The sequence below is a fragment of the Dendrobates tinctorius genome, unplaced genomic scaffold (assembly GCF_039654945.1).
Source record: "Dendrobates tinctorius isolate UK_male_01 unplaced genomic scaffold, ASM3965494v1 ptg000116l, whole genome shotgun sequence".
Lineage (NCBI taxonomy): Eukaryota > Metazoa > Chordata > Amphibia > Anura > Dendrobatidae > Dendrobates > Dendrobates tinctorius.
The window spans coordinates 36,712,283-36,733,152 of NW_027361784.1; the positions used below are offsets into that span (position 1 = coordinate 36,712,283).

The 20,870-nt window shown below is 43.3% G+C and overlaps 1 protein-coding gene across 7 annotated transcripts in view; it reads right to left on the reverse strand.

The window, feature by feature from the left end:
- ST3GAL1 (ST3 beta-galactoside alpha-2,3-sialyltransferase 1) overlaps window positions 1-20,870 on the reverse strand; it is a 145,126-nt gene that overhangs the window by 72,478 nt on the left and 51,778 nt on the right. For 2 of the 7 annotated variants that reach the window (XM_073590370.1, XM_073590368.1), the window contains one exon: window positions 10,992-11,018. The exons of the other annotated variants lie outside the window; for them this stretch is intronic. The gene's annotated coding sequence lies outside the window, so the exon portion shown is untranslated. The remainder of the gene's footprint in view (window positions 1-10,991; window positions 11,019-20,870) is intronic. 7 annotated transcript variants of the gene reach the window in all.

A 20,870-nucleotide genomic window follows, 5' to 3' on the forward strand; every position in this document is an offset into this window, starting at 1 on the left:
ACCAAAAAAAAAAAAAATAAATTGTAAATGGGAAAAAAAACCCGGTCAGAATCCCCCGCGGTGACCTCATTCACCGTGGAGTGATTTGCTCCGTGCACCATCATGAATAGAAGAGCCGGGGAGATGATCTGCGCTCACCGCGGCTTTCGACACTGGAGCGTGTTAAGATTGGCAGAACATAGCGGAATATAAAGCTGGGAATTGGGGATTTGCTCTGACAAGGCGGGTCAGACGGGGAAACAGACAAGCGATTGATACAAGAAAGTTAGGACATTATTAAATAGAAGGTTTGGAGATGATAACGGGGACACAATAGGGAATTATGGGAACTTTAGATGCAAAGAAAAGAGGGAAAAAAATACGCACTGTGTTATGCTTATATTACCCAATGCAACAATGCTCTAAATCTTTGGCATAAATTAAAGCCGTCTCCAGGCACCACTAGGGGGAACTCAACATTCACAGTACATCACAATTGTTTGCAGACATCACTAGGGGGAGCTCATCAATCACGGTACATTGAAGATGTCTGCAGACATCACTAGAGGGAGCTCATCAACCACAGTACATTGACGATGTCTGCAATCACAACTAGGGGGAGCTCATCAATCACAGTACATCACACAGATGTCTGCAGACACCACTAGGGGGAGCTCATCAATCACAGTACATTGAAGATGTCTGCAGACACCACTAGGGGGAGCTCAACATTCACAGTACATTGAAGATGTCTGCAGACACCACTAAGGGGAGCTCATCAATCACTGCAGCGTGGTGATGGGGCCACATTCTCCAGGTAAGCCAATTCGTCCCTTTCCCAAGCACAGCATAAGAAACCGTCCGTCAGGCGTAATGCACCAAACTATTGCAGAGTATCTAAGCAAATCGGAGATTGGCTGTTCCAATTCTTCTAATAGGGCAAAAAATATTATAAAAAAAATTTTCAAAGATGGTTTAAAAAAATAAATAATTAAATGAAAAAAAGTGATTTGTTTATTTTTAAAACTAACAAAATATTTTATTTTTTGAAGAAAAGAGATCAAAACCATACATACAAAATTGGAATTGCCAAATAAATGTAACAACCACAATGTTAAAATGATCACAGCATTTATTCCAATCTGTAAACGTCATAAAAATAACCAGAGACAACATTAAGTGCAGCCATATAGATGAAAAAATAAAAACATCGAAATATATATAGGAGGAGGTGAGCTGTGATATCACCTATTGTGAATGGTGGATCCTGTGTTATCTACTGTATATAGAGGTGTTATCAGTCATTGTACAGGAGGAGGAGGTGAGCTGTGACATCACCTATTGTGAATGGTGGATCTTGTGTTATCTACTGTATATAGAGGTGTTATCAGTCATTGTACAGGAGGAGGAGGTGAGCTGTGACATCACCTACTGTAAGTGATGGATCCAGTCTATATGTACTGTATATAGAGGAGTTATCTATCACTATAATCCTGCTTCTGATGATATGCAGCCTATTGAAAATTGTACCTAAAAGGACAGAAGTATAAAATAGCCACAGTGAAAATTTCAAGGTGACTAACTTGTTTTTTTTTTTATGAAGATTTTGATATGAAAAAGAAAAAAAATACTATTACAATTTTATTTAACAAAAAAAAAAACACGATTTATATAAGAGGTGATTTCCTGACACATTTCCATATAAATACCTTCTTTTAGAAGCTAAGATTTTCTTAATGAAAAATAAAATCTTGCTGGCTTTTGCTGCCACAGCCTGGCATTGAGCGCTAATGGTTCTCTATTCATTATCCAGGGACCCAGACGGTCCACCGCAGGTAGATGTGAAGCCCCAATATGATAAATAGAACTCTCCTGCTGGTTTACTATACGAGGGGCTGCTGAGGAGTCTTTGTGATCTTTTTTGTGTCTATGGTAACGAGTGTTACATCACAGCCTTACGTGTCTAATAGGTTTTCACAAATGTGTTTTTAGCTTATGGAAACAGTGTTCTACGCACGCGGGAAAATAAAATGGCGGAGTCTAATGCGATATTCACGGCAAATGAGAGCAGAGGAGGGATAAAATTCTTATTTTGCTAGGAAAGTTCGCGAAGGATATTCATGGTGACATGTCGCAGACATTGGGGGATCAATGCTCTTCATGTTCTACAGTTAAGGACTGGGGTGGCCAAAACGGAGCACTTCAGCACCAAAGATGAGGAACGTCCCGGACGACCGAGAGTGGTGGTTGTTCCGGAGATCGTTGATGCTGAGCACAACCTCATACTGGAGAACCGGCGAATTTCAGCTAAAGCAATAGCGGACATCATGGAGATTTCCCGTGAACGTGTTCCACCATCAATGCAAGGTATTACACTGAACTTTTGGACCAACTGAAGGCCAAAAGGCGCAGAATCCTCCGCTCACACTGCACAAGCCACCAAGGCCAAACTGGCGGAGCTGGGCTTCCAGCTGGTTGACCACCCACCTTACTCACCAGATCTAGCTCCCTCTGACAATCATCTGTTTCCAAACCTGAAGAAACACCTCAAAGGTACCAAATATCACACCATTTCTGATGCCATGGCTGTTTCGGATGCCTGGTTTGAGGCACAACCAGAATATTTTTTTTTTTTTTTTTTACAAGGCTTACAGAACTTGGAATACCGATGTACAAAGTGTGCTGACATCAAAGGAGAGTGTGTGTATGTATGTATGTATATATATATATATATAATTGCCTTAAATTGTCCATCATCCACTTCCGTCTGGATGTCCCAGAATCCCACAATCCAACGCGCCGCACCGGAAGTACGCCGACCGCCATTTTGGAACACCCAAGTGATGCCTCTCAGATCCAGGACGCAGCTGCGATCCCGTACGCCGCTGCAATCTTGACTGCCGCTCGGATCCAGGCCGTCGCTGTGATCCCAAACGACGCTCAGATCCAGGCCACCGCTGCGATAACAACCGCTGCTGCGATCATGAGGCTATGAAAGGGGTGTAACCAGGGGGTATAACGAGAGGCTGTAATGAGGGGGGAGTAATGAGAGGAATGCCGCCGCCGCAGGACCCCCGCCAGGACCCACCGCCTGACTAGATACGCTGGATCCCGCCGCTGCCTGCCCACCCACTTCCGTGCAGTAACAGCCGGCAGGAAAGACCGCGGCTTGAGGCCTGTGCTGGAGACTGGGTGTGGCCGCCCTCTGGTGGCGCCGCACACCATCTCCAGCACAGGCCGCAAAACACCGCCTTTCCTGCTGGTTGTGACTGCACGGAAGTGGGTGGGCCGCCACCCCCAGCGCCACAAAGCTGCCCCCATTGTGATGTTACTGCCCTCCCGATGCGAGAGCATCGGGCACACATCTAGTGTGGAATAAATGTAAAGTTTCATCTTCGTATCTCGTTTCTTTCTGGGTTAAGCCAAAGACCTATCAGCAGCCCCTCATATAAATAAACTTTCAATAGCTCGGAAGAAAAAAATAAAAAAGTGATCCATTTTAGGAAATAACCAATAGATCTAGAATCATAGAATGGTAGAGTTGGAAGGGACCTCCTGGGCCATCTGGTCCAACCCCCTGCTCAAACCAGGATTCACTAAATCATCCCAGTCAGATGTCTGTCCAGCCTCTGTTTGAAGACTTCTATTGAAGGAGAACTCACCACTTCTCGTGGCAGCCTGTTCCACTCACTGATCACTCTGTCAAAAAGTTTTTCTAATATCTAATCTGTGTCTCCTCCCATTCAGTTTCATCCCATTGCTTCTAGTCTTTCCTTGTGCAAATGAGAATAAAGTTGATCCTTCTACAATGTGACAGACCTTGAGATATTTGTAGACAGCTATTAAGTCTCCTCTCAGTCTTCTCTTTTGCAAACTAAACATTCCCAAATCCTGCAACCTTTCCTCATAAGACAGGGTTTGCAGACCGGTCACCATTCTGGTCGCTCTTTTCTGAACTTGCCCCAGTTTGTTGATGTCTTTTTTAAAATGTGGCGCCCAAAACTGGACACAATATTCCAGATGAGGTCTGACCAAAGAGGAGTAGAGGGAAATAATGACTTCACGTGATCTAAATTGTATGCTTCTGGTAATACATCCTAGAATTGCATTTGCCTTTCTTGCTGCTGCATCACACTGTTGACTCATGTTCTTCAATCTAAAAAGTTTCCTATTCTCCATCCCACAGAACAGTCGTCACTTCATAGGAAGACTCTCGTCCTCCTTTTCTTACACTCGGACCTTGCAGATTACCAGACGGTCATTGTCCACGTCCTACAGCGGTAAACACTGTGTTACATTACAAAGCAGCTTGTGTAATTACCATCCTCACTTCCCCGCGGCGGAGGCGTGCTTTGTCTCTGCCTCGTATCACCAAATGGAATATTTTTAACTTAAAATTAACAGATCAATTATGTGAGTGCTCCGCTGCATAATCAGATGAAGTATTATCAGCTCAGAAAAATACAAGGAGGGTGGAAATCTTACAGGACGCCAGAGGGACACGAACAACCAGGAAAAACTAAAAAAAAGTTTGTGGTTTTCAGAGAATCTAAAACATATGACGAGTATAACGAAAGATGAAGGAAAATTGAAACAGACACACGACCGGGAAATAAGGAGCCGAGCCTCTCCTGTCAGAGAATAACGCCCACCATGTTATAGGAAGAAGCAAAGATTTCATATCCTCAGCAATGGACGGTACTCACTGGTACACGATCAGTAAGAGAGCACTGGGGAAAGGCAAGCAGCGGGGGAAGAAAGGAAGGAAAAGGGGGTAATTACAGAAACAATCACATGATCAATTTCCCTTATGTCCACTAAATAACTACTAAAAATACTGATACTCATTCCAAATAGAGGCAGCACTCCATAGTTAGTCTTGAGTCAAGGCTTGAGAAAGGCTCAGTTGAGCCGAAAAGTTGCCTTGATAAGTGGGTTCAATAAACTCACTACCACTTGAAAGACAAACTATGGAGTGCTGCCTCTATTTGGAAGGAGTATTGGATATTGAACTTTTTGTCTGGGCCGTGCACCCGAAGCTAGGTACTGTGCTGTTTCTTTTTTCTAATTTACTACACATACTGCCCATATATACCAGAATATAACTACTATAATACTGCCCCTATGTACAAGAATATAACTACTATAATACTGCTCCTATGTACAAGAATATAACTACTATAATACTGCCTCCTATGTACAAGAATATAACTACTATAATACTGTCCCCTATATACAGGAATATAACTACTATAATACTGCCCTCTATGTACAAGAATATAACTACTATAATACTGCTCCTATGTACAAGAATATAACTACTATAATACTGCTCCTATGTACAAGAATATAACTACTATAATACTGCTCCTATGTACAAGAATATAACTACTATAATACTGCCCCTATGTACAAGAATATAACTATTATAATACTGCCCCTATGTACAAGAATATAACTACTATAATACTGCCCTTATGTACAAGAATATAACTACTATAATACTGCCCCTATGTACAAGAATATAACTACTATAATGCTGCTCCTATGTACAAGAATATAGCTATTATAATACTGCCCCATGTACAAGAATATAACTACTATAATACTGCCCCATGTACAAGAATATAGCTAGTATAATACTGCTCCTATGTACAAGAATATAACTACTATAATACTGCCCCTATGTACAAGAATATAACTACTATAATACTGCCCCTATATACCAGAATATAACTACTATAATACTGCCCCTACGTAAAAGAATATAACTACTATAATACTGCCCCTATGTACAAGAATATAACTGCTATAATACTGCTCCTATGTACAATGTAATTACTATTATACTGCCCCTATGTACAAGAATATAACTACTATAATGCTGCCCCTATGTACAAGAATATTACTACTATAATACTGCCCCTATGTACAAGAATATTACTACTATAATACTGCCCCTATGTACAAGAATATAACTACTATAATACTGCCTCCTAGCTGTGAGGTTGTATGTTTGTAGCAAGCCCAGGGAGAGGCCACCCTGGGCGGGGTAACTCCCCAAGCAAGGCCCAGGCTTCCAGGCCTACACTTGGAAGTAACACTCAAGTTGTGTCTAAGGCGGATGCAAGTCCCAAAGTTGTTTCTGAGGGAAAGAAAGCTCAGAATGGAAGTAGCAGCAGCAGCAAGAAAGGTGAAGCTATGAAAGTGCAAAAAGTAACGGAACAAGGAAAAGCCATGGCTGTGGGTAAGAAAGTTCCAGTTAAGCAGTCGGCCAGCCAAGGCAAGCAGAGTGAAGGACAACTAGGAGAAATCCTAAAGAAATCTACTGGTGAGAAGCTGAATGGAGGAAAGCAGCCTGCAGCTCAGGAGGTGCCATCACCATCTTCAGGTGTGCAGCTGACTCCCAGCAGACAGAGGAGAACCTCACTGGAGAGACAGACGCTCCAGGAGAACCTGCAGCAGCAGCATGTGGTGGCCAGCATGGCGAGCTCGGGGCGCACAATGTCTCAGTCAGGTGGCAGCAGTAAAAGTGCTGTGGAGCCTGGAGCCACGAAACCAGCGGTGGTGAAAGTTAAGGAGACGTCTGGTTTCAAGCATCCAGGGACATTGCTGAAAGCAGGATCCCAGGAGGAGATGCCATGTGCACCTGAGCTTCAGGTGGCAGAGGAGATCCCAGGACTGGTCAAGAGGCTCGGTGAGTTACAGCAGCATCAAGACTTGCTGCAGAAACAGATAGACTTGGGCTATAATGTAAAGGCTGCTAATCCTGGTGGGGATCACACCTTTTGTGATCAGACTCTGAACATGCTTGGCATACAGCTGGCAAAAGTGGTGAGGGACATGGACTGTGTCCTAGAGAAGATGGGGCCCCTGGCAGAGACTTATAGGAACCAGGAACTGTTTATGTCACACAAGCAGGACTCTGCAGGTTCCAGCTCAGACATTGTCCCAGGTGAGCCCCAGAAGCCGGTGCGGCCAGTGCTGCAGCCTGCAAGTTTCTGCTTCCAAAAGGGTCAAATACTGCAGCCGCAGCAGTCTGCGGCAGACCCCAAGCAGCAGCACGTTATGCAGATTCCAGCAGGTGTACCACAAGTCTGAGAATGCCCAGCACAGCAGCCTGCAGCAGATTCCAAGCAGAAGCATGGACTGCACTTTCCAGCAGAGGGACTACAAGTCTCAGTATGCCAAGCACAACAGTTGGGCAGTGGACATGTGCCGGTCATTACTGATGGTGCCCAGCAGGGCTCTGATGCTGGGGATAACCGCGCTGTATCTGAGGGGTCGGAGGCTTGGGGGAGCACAGTATCTTTGGTGGACGCTGCACAGTCTGATAATGACATTGATGCTGATAACAATGTGCATGATAATGTCTGTGATTTCCCCCCTTTAATTTCGAGCACACAAGGTGTGGCTGCCCCTCCTGCTGCAGACCTTCACCCCGTAAGTCAACCCAAAGTGACCCCGCACTGTCCCCCTAGTAATGCCTGGAGTCGTGGCGCTCCGTCCTTTACCTCTGGTACCAATTATACAGGCCAGGCGTTTAAACGGAGAAATGTCGTGCGTTTCCGGCACAGAGGTGCCAAGGAGGACCTGGCAGACAGGAGGTTTGTCGTCAGGGAGCTCTTGTGCCACCAGATGGGGTTTGTGCCAGTCAGCATCCTGGCAGTGATTAATCTTCCAGACAGGCAGGGCTATGATGTCAGCTTTAAGCTCATGTCTGACCTGGACAGATTCTGGTCTAGTTTCCCCAAGTTTACAGACACGGAGGGCTGGAGTAAGTTCAGCTTTATTCCTATCTCTAAGCCAGATACTGTCACCGTAAATGTCATCTTCTGGAATGAGTCTGTTCCCCCGCAGGACATTGTGGTGTGGCTCCGGAGGCATTGTGACCTGGTCTCTGACCTCACCAAAAGCAAAGACAGTGATGGGATCTGGACGGGAGGGTGGCGGGTTTTGGTGAAACTGCGCCAATGCAATAACATCACTGCCCATTTACCCAACTCCTTCTTTATTGGGAGGGAGAGGGGTGTGTGTTTCTATCCTGGGCAGCCTCGTAAGTGCTTTAAATGTGGCAAGGCAGGTCACCTGGCAAATACCTGTACTGTGGTGAAGTGCAGCCTGTGTGGGGAGGTCGGCCATCTAGCTGCAGACTGCCAGAACATCAGGTGCAACCTCTGTGGGAAGATCGGTCACCCTCACAGGGACTGTCCAGACGCCTGGCACAATATCTGTAAGGACTTTCCTGACGAGGACTTGGTGGCAGGGGCAGAGATTCTGGAGGAGGCAGCTTTACTGTCAGGGGAAATACTGACCAGACCAGAGGTCCACCAGGGGTCTACTAAGCTAACACCAGAGCAGCAGGGTTCTTACAATAAAAATTGCCCCTATGTACAAGAATATAGCTACTATAATAATGCTCCTATGTACAAGAATATAACTACTGTAATACTGCCCCTATGTACAAGAATATAACTACTATAATACTGCCCCCATGTACAAGAATATAGCTACTATAATACTGCCCCTATGTACAAGAATATAACTACTGTAATAGTGCCCCTATGTACAAGAATATAACTACTATAATACTGCTCCTATGTACAAGAATATAACTACTATAATACTGCACCCTATGTACAGGAATATAACTACTATAATACTGCCCCTATGTACAAGAATATAACTACTATAATACTGCCCCTGTGTACAAGAATATAACTACTATAATACTGCTCCTATGTACAATAATATAACTACTATAATACTGCCCCTATGTACAAGAATATAACTACTATAATACTGCCCCTATGTACAAGAATATAACTAGTATAATACTGCCCCTATGTACAAGAATATAACTAGTATAATACTGCCCCTGTGTACAAGAATATAACTACTATAATACTGCTCCTATGTACAATAATATAACTACTATAATACTGCCCCTATGTACAAGAATATAACTACTATAATACTGCTCCTATGTACAATAATATAATATAACTACTATAATACTGCTCCTATGTACAATAATATAACTACTATAATACTGCCCCTGTGTACAAGAATATAACTACTATAATACTGCTCCTATGTACAATAATATAACTACTATAATACTGCCCCTATGTACAAGAATATAACTACTATAATACTGCCCCTATGTACAAGAATATAACTACTATAATACTGCTCCCTATGCACAAGAATATAACTACTATAATATTCTTCTACATGGGACAGTATATAGACAGTACAGCCTCATACTGTATGCATGATGTAGCGATTGCTCTTCTCTTCCTTCTTTGATCTACTTATTTTGTCACTGAAGAAAATATTCAAAGCCTTTTACTTTCTCTGTAGATGAAGCGTCGATCACCTGTGATTCATTAGCCGGGTGCACAGCTGCAAAACCTTCCTATTTACAAAGCCTTGTATGGGGGCAGAAAAGGAGTGAACAGTAGCTCGTTAACTTCTCATTTCTCACTTCAAAGAGGAGGCTGTTAGATCAGCGGTTAATAAGAATAATTTTTATGAAGCTCAGCAAGAAAACTAAATGAATATGTATTTACTGTTCTAAGAAAGTACTAAAGCCAAGAGAAGAAGGAAGCCTAGATTCTAATATATGACTGATCTAATAAGAAAGCAATTCCTGCAAGGTTTGATCATTTCTGCGTGTTCAGACCTATATAATTTTACATAGGGGCAGTATTATAGTAGTTATATTCTCGTACATAGGGGCAGTATTATAGTAGTTATATTCTTGTACATTGAGGCGGTATTATAGTAGTTATATTCTTGTACATAGAGGCGGTATTATAGTAGTTATATTCTTGTACATAGGAGGCAGTATTATAGTAGTTATATTCTTGTACATAGGGGCCGTATTATAGTAGATATATTCTTGTACATAGGGGCAGTATTATAGTAGTTATATTCTTGTACATAGGGGCAGTATTATAGTAGTTATATTCTTGTAGACAGGGAGCAGTATTATAGTAGTTATATTCTTGTACATAGGAGGCAGTATTATAGTAGTTATATTCTTGTACATAGGGGCCGTATTATAGTAGATATATTCTTGTACATAGGGGAAGTATTATAGTAGTTATATTCTTGTACATAGGGGGCAGTATTATAGTAGTTATATTCTTGTACATAGGGAGCAGTATTATAGTAGTTATATTCTTGTACATAGGGGCAGTATTATAGTAGTTATAGTCTTGTACATAGGGGGCAGTATTATAGTAGTTATATTCTTGTACATAGGGGGCAGTATTATAGTAGTTATATTCTTGTACATAGAGGGCAGTATTATAGTAGTTATATTCTTGTACATAGGGGGCAGTATTATAGTAGTTATATTCTTGTACATAGGAGCAGTATTATAGCAGTTATATTCTTGTACATAGGAGCAGTATTATAGTAGCTATATTCTTGTGTATAGGAGCAGTATTATAGCAGTTATATTCTTGTACATAGGAGCAGTATTATAGCAGTTATATTCTTGTACATAGGAGCAGTATTATAGCAGTTATATTCTTGTACATAGGAGCCGTAATATAGTAGTTATATTCTTGCACATAGGGGGCAGTATTATAGTAGTTATATTTTTGTATATAGGGGCAGTATTATAGTAGTTATATTCTTGTACATAGGAGCAGTATTATAGTGGTTATATTCTTGTACATAGGGGCAGTATTATAGTAGTTATATTCTTATACATAGGGGCAGTATTATAGCAGTTATATTCTTGTACATAGGAGCAGTATTATAGTAGTTATATTCTTGTACATAGGGGCAGTATTATAGTAGTTATATTCTTATACATAGGGGCAGTATTATAGTAGTTATATTCTTGTACATAGGAGCAGTATTATAGTAGTTATATTCTTGTACATAGGGGGCAGTATTATACAAGTTATATTCTTGTACATAGGGGCAGTACTATACTAGTTATGTAAGTAACGCAAACATTTACCTTCACTGAATACACATTGAAATGTTACCTGTGAATTGCGAATGATCGATCTGTCCTGGAGGAGAAAGAAGCGGATTAGTCTGATGAGGTATATTACACAGTTGCTTATTTTCATGTGTACTATTCATTTATCGCAGGGACACCCTGTCTGCATTTACACACTCTTCTACCGGAAGTATATTTTAGTACAGTTATTGTTGTCAGCCATTCATTAGGCATTGCTGAGAAGTGGGCAAACGATCTGCCCGTTCATCCTTTGTATATATGTATGCAGAGGCTCATACGGTTTATTTATTCGCAGGTGTGGCCCTGACCCTAATCACTCGCATTGTCGGTGCATTTGCCTTTTTTTGCCCGCAGTCATGCGCTTTTATGAGCCTTACTTACAGGTTATTAGCGCACAATAGTGTGGAATTACAAGTGCACTTCAGCAGACGTGCAAAGACAAGCAGCACAACAATGACGAGTCAAGTGACTCACCTCCCGGGTGACGCCGCGTGCCCGACTCGCCCCACCGATATCCTACTGCCACAGTCAGGACTCCGTCCTAGTAGTCCGTCAATTTTTAACCTTTTATCTCGATCTGGGATTTTTCTTTGCTATAAACTGACCTTAAGAAAGGGGGTCCCAGAAGTCGGACCCTCGAGTTGTCACCTTAAGTGCTATCCATAAGTCACAAGCTCAGTTTTGACAAAGCATCATACCAATACCATCATTTCAAGGTGCTTTGTTAAATGACTTGACCTCTTTAAATCCTATAATATCAGTGGATGCATCTATTAGACCTGATCCGGTTCCATACCCGCGCCCATCCCCCGCACCGACGCCTCAAAACACAGGCGGAAAACCATAAGCTAAAGCGTGGCGCACAGAGACATAACAGAGGCCGCCCTCGGGCAAATGTTCCCAGATGATAAACCTGCTGGGAAGACGCTGGAGTAGATCCTGGAGAAGAGGCCATTACGCGGCACTTCTGGCTTAACCCTTCGCCGTGTCTTACACTTTTTCAACCTTGAAAGTTTCGAGAAAGTTTCTAACTTTTTTTTTTTTTGTGCGTGTGAAATATTTAAAAAGGGACACTGCGAGACACAGACAAGAAAACATAGTGCTGACTCCCGTCAGCTCGCTCCTCTCTTCAGCCAAAAAAAAAAAAATGGGGGGGTTTGAGACTTCGAAAGCAAAAAGTGCCAGGATTTGGTATAAGTGCCTGATATAAGGGGGCCCCACTGCTAGAAGATTGGGGGTTCTGTGTGAGCGGAAACTTCTCCACTGAATTCTATGAGAACTGCTGCTACGAATTAGTGAAAAGAACATAGATGAGGAGAACCTGTCGTTTACCACGAGTATGTAATTGTGTCACCTGGTGTAGATGCCGCCGTTCTCCCGATTTCGGAGATGTTTTTCTTTTGTTTCTGCGCCTCTCCGTTCCTGAGATATACTCCATTTTCCCTGTATATAAATCTAGTTTTGTTTGCCAAGCGGGTGGGGTATTGAAGAACACGCCCACAAGGAGCAGTTGAGGACCACGCCCACAAGGAGCAGTTGATGACCACGCCCACTCAGATTTAGAGGAGGCCATATCTCAGGAACGGAGAGGCGCAAGAACAAAAGAAAAACAACGCCGGATTCAGGAGAACGGCCGCTTTTAAATCAGTTTACAAAAAAAAAAAAATATGTATTTGGCAGGTCCTCTTTAAAGGGGTTGTGCAGTATCATCAATTTCAGGTCACTTGGGATCGGACAACTGGCATCCCCCAGCTCGGGTGTACAGAACAGGAGGACCTCAGCTCCGTACACTGTGTAGTGGCCGTTCTAGGGTAATGCAGCCCAGCCCTCATTGAAGTGAATAGGAGCTGAGCTGCAGTACCTGACAACAGTCACTAAACAGTGAACGGAGCGGAGGTCATCAATAGAAAGGTTCCATAGAGAAGTCCTGCGTATGTGCCATAGCCAAGGACAATATCATGCATGACAAATCCATCGCTGCTCCACCTAGTCAGACACAGCAGAGATTAATTCATCAGGGAACTTTCTTTTACGCAATATGTAATTGCAAAAAAAGCAAATGCATATCTGTCCTAAAATCCCTGTCCAAATTCTTGTGATCCCTACACCCCATCCCGCTGTGCCGACTCTAGAGTACAGCCGTCAGCCACCCGCCCGCAATGCGTCCCCTTAAGGGCCATTTCTATGCATAATTCACAAGTCTCTTTGCATCTTGATCACTTGGCTCCAAAGCTCCAAACCTAATCAAATTTGGAAGAGCCGTTAGCTCTTGGAACTGAACGTGCTCGTGTGGCGGCCATCTGATATCGGACCAAGAACCAGCGCCAAAGACTATACGCAGTGGAATAAAAGCCGTCAATGTGTATGCCGTGCAAATGAACGTCTTATATTGTCCAGATCCACAACACCGTCCACGGCAGATTCTGTTTAAAAGAAAGATTGGGCATGTTGGATTTCGACATGCCCAATCCCTTCTTCTTTCAGATAGAAGGCGGAGGGGTCTAGGAGAGGTTTACGCTCCTCTTCCTATTAAGCCAAGCTCGCATGTGTATGGAAAGGGGAGACATTTGTCCAACGATGATATAAGCATTCTAACCTGTGTGGCCAATTTAAAGGGGTTGTCCAGGATTTTTAAAGGAAAAGAAAAAAAAACAAACACAAAACATGGCTGCTTTCTGCTGAGCCTGTCCAGAGGTTGGGAATTGTATTTCCACTCGGCCCCATTTACTTAAATAAACCTGGGCTGCAGTACCAAATGTAACCTGTAGAAAGAGGCGGTGCTGTTTTTGGACGACAAAACCATGTTTGTTTTTTTAAACCCCTTTAAAAGGAGGGGAAAAGTCGAGACGTAGCAAGTAATCAACCAGGGTAAGCGTGTAATATGTACACAATACAGGACAAGGACATGTCACTTTAAATTTGCTGTTCACCATCGGGCCCCGTCGGTTCACCATCGTAACTGGACATGGCCAAACCGAGGGTCCTGGAGACCACCGGTGGATGATGGAAGAGGGAGCACGAACCATGAAAAGACTGATTAATAATTCTAATGATTTTAAATAAAGAGCAAAATGGATCCGAATACAGGAAAGGAAAAGCGGCCGGAGCCACAAGAACAAAAGATGAGAAGAGCTTTCTTGTAACTTCAAGGTCGGACAATTAAGAACGTTCTTGGTTCTTCCCCAGATTAAAACGTTCACTCCCAAAGAGTCAGCGCTCGGTCACTAAACCACAGGAATCGCATCTGTTCCCAAGAAAGTCAGCGGAGATGTCGCCGAGCTGACGGTCCAGTCACAGTGTCTGCTCTTAAAGGGGCGCTCTGATGTTTGCTTCTCCCTAAAAAGAGCCTCACCTGATGCTAAAACACCATCCTTGCACCAAAAATCGAGCCTTAATCCGCTGCCGGATGGCTCTCATGACCCACCAAACACAGAGCCCGAGACCCTCAAATTGTAAGACGCATGGACCACTGTATGTGGGACCAAGATGGACAACGCAGCCCAAGTCCAAGAGACTCTGACCAGTATTTCGGCATCTCCCGCTGAAGAAGCCATCGGCAGGTCAGGATCTGGTATCCGGTGGGTTTATAGACCCCTACCAATGTGACAAATGTAGAGCACCTTTAAGAGGGTCAGGATTTGGGGTCATTGCAGTCTGCAACATGGCACCAACCAGGAGAATAAAGACTAAGGACTTTCTCCAGCATTGTGTAAATGTCCAAAATGATCTATTGTGAATGGTGGATCCTGTGTTATCTACTGTATATAGAGGTGTTATCAGTCATTGTACAGGAGGAGGAGGTGAGCTGTGATATCGCCTATTGTGAATGCTGGATCCTGTTATATCTACTGTATATAGAGGTGTTATCAGTCATTGTACAGGAGGAGGTGAGCTGTGATATCACCTATTGTGAATGGTGGATCCTGTGTTATCTACTGTATATAGAGGTGTTATCAGTCATTGTACAGGAGGAGGTGAGCTGTGACATCACCTATTGTGAATGGTGGATCCTGTGTTATCTACTGTATATAGAGGTGTTATCAGTCATTATACAGGAGGAGGTGAGCTGTGACATCACTTATTCTGACTGGTGGATCCTGTGTGATTTACTGTATATAGAGGGGTTATCAGTCATTATACAGGAGGAGGAGGTGAGCTGTGATATCACCTATTGTGAATGCTGGATCCTGTTTTATCTACTGTATATAGAGGTGTTATCAGTCATTGTACAGGAGGAGGCGAGCTGTGACATCACCTATTGTGAATGGTGGATCCTGTATTATCTGCTGTAAATAGAGGTGCGATCAGTCATTATACAGGAGGAGAAGGTGAGCTGTGATATCACCTATTGTGAATGCTGGATCCTGTGTTATCTACTGTATATAGAGGTGTTATCAGTCATTGTACAGGAGGAGGTGAGCTGTGACATCACTTATTGTGACTGGTGGATCCTGTATTTTCAGCTGTATATAGGAGGTGTTATCAGTCATTATACAGGAGGGGAGGAGGTGAGCTGTGACATCACGTATTGTGACTGGTGTTAGTTGTGTATAGAGGAGTCATTGTAATCCTTCCTCTGATAAGGAAACTGCTGAAAACTCTTCCTGAAAACACAGTACCTACAAGTCTAAAAAAGCCCCAGTGGCTAGTTTGACAAGCTTACAATTTTTGTAATTTTTTTAAACCATAGATCGTGATATATGAAAATTGCTAAAATAAAAAAAAAAAACGAAAATATAAAATTTCACATTGGAGGAAGTACAGCTAACATTTGTATAGAGCGTTTCTCACTATGGACTCAGCGCATGTTACAATATCTAGTTCCTGTAGTTCCAGGAAACCTTGGTCCTGTGACCTTTGGACCATCGATCAATTCTCCGGTAACATAATTTTTGTGTACGAGCCTCAGCGTTGCTCCACATTTCGGTTTATGCTTCACTGTTCACAAATCAATGACCGAGTAGACGGCCGAGGTCACCGTTCTGAGCCGACATCACACCTTGGTACCAGAAGTTCCCATGGATGACCCAGTGTCATGGCCGGAGACTGAGCTCTTCTGCAATCACAGCTGTATTTATGGGCAGTGCTGCCAATGCCACCAATTACTAAACCAATAAATCCCATAATAAATATCCAGCATGTCCGATTTCTGACTACCGATCCTTTTGCCGCCTCCTCTTTTCCGCCGCCTTAGGCACAAGCCACTACATGCCATGTTATAAATACGGCCCTCCCTGTAATGGCCACTTGGCGTCTGATCTTCTGGGATTACAAGTCCACTAGTGACACGGCTGAGAGTATTCCTCCAGATATGTCCTTCATTTCCTTTCGACACCTAGGGAGGTGACTGGCATAAGATGACCAACTTTGAAAATAAAATATGATTTTTTGATACTCTGTCAGGGGAGGTGTATGTTATATAGTCCAATATGTGGCCACCCAGAGGCGGGGATGTGAATTACAGCCAGTCGAGGGTTTTTTGAGAAATTGAAGTAATTTACAAAAGTTCTCGCAAAGATCAGTACAGAAACATCTGTATCGGTAATGTGAGGTTGTCTTGAACAATATAGGGGGGGGGGGGGGGGGGAAAATCGCCCTCGTTCTGATTGATGTCTTTTTTTTCCCTTTTATTTCCAGGATGAGATACTCTGGAAACATGGGGGAAGAAGCCTTCCCAGCCGAGCGATCCCCATCCAGGAATGTGAGAAGTCATCCACACCGCTGCTCGCTCCAACCTGAGCGGCTGCCAAGTGCACTACATAAGGTCTGTTCAGAGCCCCGGAGATCTGAGCCGTGCCGAGAGGGGCCCGGACAATGGGACCAAAATTGGAGTTTGGACAAAAAGTGAAATGAGCTCATGAGAGAAAGGTAGATTGTCATCCTGGCCAAGAGGTTATTAGGGGACTGGAAAATCTGCACACAGGTTCTCAGGACACGGCCGCGCTCAGCAACTCATCATTTATTTTTATTCCACTTTTACCACCGTCAGACTCCAAGCAGGATATCACATCGCCCCTCTCCTGCAGCTCTGTCTGCCCATGTCCGTCTTCCCTGCACCTCTGTCATTCTAGTCCGGACCATGGAGGTCTACAGCTTCTCATCGGTAAAGCGAGGTTTGATTGGCTGTTCATGGCATTCCACAACTTTTAGCATATCCTGACCGCTGCTTTCTAGCATTTTATCTAGAGCTGGATTCACAGCTCAGTACTACTGCATAGTGTCCTCCATGCTGCTGCTTTCTAATAAGTTTTTTTTTCTCTCCAAGAGCTGGATTCACAGCAACACTGCTATATAATGTCCTTTATCACTGTTGCTGCTTTCTAAAAAGTGTCTCTCTCTCTCCCAGAGCTGGATTCACAGCTACACTGCTCAGCGCTGCTAAATAATATCCTCAATTGCTGCTGAATTCCAATAAAAGTGTTTCTCTTTCCCAGAGCTGGATTCCTAGCCACACTGTTATATAATGCCCTTTATTACTGCTGCGGCTTTCTAATAATTGTCTATCTCTCCCAGAGCTTGATTCACAGCTACACTGCTATATAATGTTCTCCATTACTGCTGCTTTCTAACAAGTTTTTCTCTCCCAGAGCTGGATTCATAGCTACACTGCATAGCACTTCTATATTTAGTAATGTCCTCCATTACTGCTGCTTTCTAATAAGCGTTTCTCTCTCCTAGAGCTGGATTCACAGCTACAATCCTCAGTACTGCTGCATAATGTCCTGCATGCTGCCGTTTCTGAACTGTGCTACATACAGACAAGAGAGCAAGTATCCCTCATGTATGTGTGTGATATGTATGGAAGACCTCACAGCAGCTAGTGTCCACCCACCAGCTCAGAGACAACTGAAATATCCGAGTTGGAAAAACAGTGTAAAAAAAAGCATCATGCAAGTTATATAATGGCCAAAAATAGCATTATTTCTCCTTTACACACAAGAAAGTCACTTGAAACTACAGACAAGCCTGAATCTATTAATTCTCACAGTTCAGAGTATGGGACATGGCTTCTCCGTGGCACAGGACGAGGAACGAGACGTAGTCAGTGCTGCATGTTCTAAGGTTTCTCGCCTTTGTCTGCCGCGCAGCATTCAGAATCTTCCCCCATTAACCACCGTCAATGTCCGCCGCCTCCAACTTCCTCTAAAATGGCTTTTAATTAATTTGATTTACACCAGAACTTTACAAAGGAGACCTCGGGGTAGGATTATATGGCACTGATCGGACGTGCCTCCACTAGATAGCAGCCAGGGGATAGGACTGGGAGAGCGCAGGACTCATGGAAGTGATGGGAGAGTCACAAATCATAAGATATAAAAGGAGACACATACACTAAGATACGTGACTGGTCATTATAATCACCAAAAGGAGGACGAGGGGACTAAAGGATATCACAAAAAAGGACTGATAGGAACAGTCTATAGACTGCAGGACTTCCATGGAGTGTTCGGTTTAGAAAGGTTTCAGAATGATTACATTCACCGACAGCAAGCAGAAACCTTGGAAAAGAGGCGAAGTAAAACACAAAGCAAATTGGGATGTATTCCCTTACAGACGTCTATCATCCAAGAAGTATCGTTTCTCCTTGCGGAGATTGACATGCCAAGCATGCCGACATGAGGAGTCTTAAAGCCACAATGCTCCTCTGGGAAATCTGCAAATTGTCTCTTCAGAGAGGAAGAGGACTAGAACATCTCAGCATGCTTAGCATGTCAATCTCCGCAAGGAGAAATGATACTTCTTGGATATCGGTCAGACGCCTCTCACACAGCCAAACCAGATCTCACACTTTGCACTGATGAGGGGCAGCACCCTTAAACACAGTGTCTGCAAATTGAGATTCTAATTTGGCTTTTATCTTAAGTCATGTAACCATGTAACAAGGCTCGATAAAGGGTCAACATTGACTTTTAGGATTGCCACTTCCATCAGGTGGCACTAGAGTTCTAGTCCTCTTCCTCTCTGAAGACAATTTGCTTACAGATGTCTAAGATTCTATGCTAATATATCTGTATAATGGTTATAGTTCAGCAAATGGGACAATTATGGACACCAGCATCCACCACTAGAGGAAACTTCAACATATTTATTATTGAGTTCAATGGAAACTGTATAAATTACTTTGTGGTGGCTGTATAAAATATGTTGAGCTCCTCCAAGTGATGGCTGCATAATTTCATACGCAATGAGCGCCCCCTGGTGGTGGAATAAATTCATACGCACAGAGCTCCTCCTATTGGTGGCTGTATAAATTCATATGTACTGGGCTCCTCCTAGCGGTGATTGTATAAAGTCATGCACATTGAGCTCCCCCTAGTGATGACTGTATAAATTCATATGTACTGAGCTACTCCTAATGGTGGCTGTATAAATTCATAATTACTGAGTGCCTCTTAGTGGTGGCTGTATAAATGTGTATGTAGTAAGCTCCCCCAGTGGTGACTGTATAAATCTGTATGTAGTGAGCTCCTCCTAGTGGTGACTGTATATATCTGTATGTAGTGAGCTCCCCCTAGTGGTGACTGTATAAATCTGTATGTAGTGAGCTCCCCCCAGTGGTGGCTGTATAAATCTGTATGTAGTGAGCTCCTCCTAGTGGTGACTGTATAAATCTGTATGTGAGCTCCTCCTAGTGGTGACTGTATATATCTGTATGTAGTGAGCTCCCCCTAGTGGTGACTGTATGTAGTGAGCTCCCCCCAGTGGTGGCTGTATAAATCTGTATGTAGTGAGCTCCTCCTAGTGGTGGCTGTATGAATCTGTATGTAGTAAGCTCCTCCTAGTGGTGACTGTATGAATCTGTATGTAGTAAGCTCCTCCTAGTGGTGACTGTATAAATATGTATGTAGTGAGCTCCCCCTAGTGGTGACTGTATAAATCTGTATGTAGTGAGCTCCTCCTATTGGTGACTGTATAAATCTGTATGTAGTGAGCTCCCCCTAGTGGTGACTGTATAAATCTGTATGTATTGAGCTCCCCCCAGTGGTGGCTGTATAAATTCATGCACATTGAGCTCCCCCTAGTGGAGGCTGTATAAATTCATACATTTTCAGCTCCCCCTAGTGGTGGCTGCAGGCATATGGCATTTTATTATATACAGTGGGGCAAAAAAGTATTTAGTCAGTCAGCAATAGTGCAAGTTCCACCACTTAAAAAGATGAGAGGCGTCTGTAATTTACATCATAGGTAGACCTCAACTATGGGAGACAAACTGAGAAAAAAAAAATCCAGAAAATCACATTGTCTGTTTTTTTTTCATTTTATTTGCATATTATGGTGGAAAATAAGTATTTGGTCAGAAGCAAGCAATCAAGATTTCTGGCTCTCACAGACCTGTAACTTCTTCTTTAAGAGTCTCCTCTTTCCTCCACTCATTACCTGTAGTAATGGCACCTGTTTAAACTTGTTATCAGTATAAAAAGACACCTGTACACACCCTCAAACAGTCTGACTCCAAACCCCACTATGGTGAAGACCAAAGAGCTGTCAAAGGACACCAGAAACAAAATTGTAGCCCTGCACCAGGCTGGGAAGACTGAATCTGCAATAGCCAACCAGCTTGGAGTGAAGAAATCAACTGTGGGAGCAATAATTAGAAAATGGAAGACATACAAGACCACTGATAATCTCCCTCGATCTGGTGCTCCACGCAAAATCCCACCCCGTGGGGTCAGAATGATCACAAGAACGGTGAGCAAAAATCCCAGAACCACGCGAGGGGACCTAGTGAATGAACTGTAGAGAGCTGGGACCAATGTAACAAGGCCTACCATAAGTAACACACTACGCCACCATGGAGTCAGATCCTGCAGTGCCAGACGTGTCCCACTGCTTAAGCCTGTACATGTCCGGGCCCGTCTGAAGTTTGCTAGAGAGCATTTGGATGATCCAGAGGAGTTTT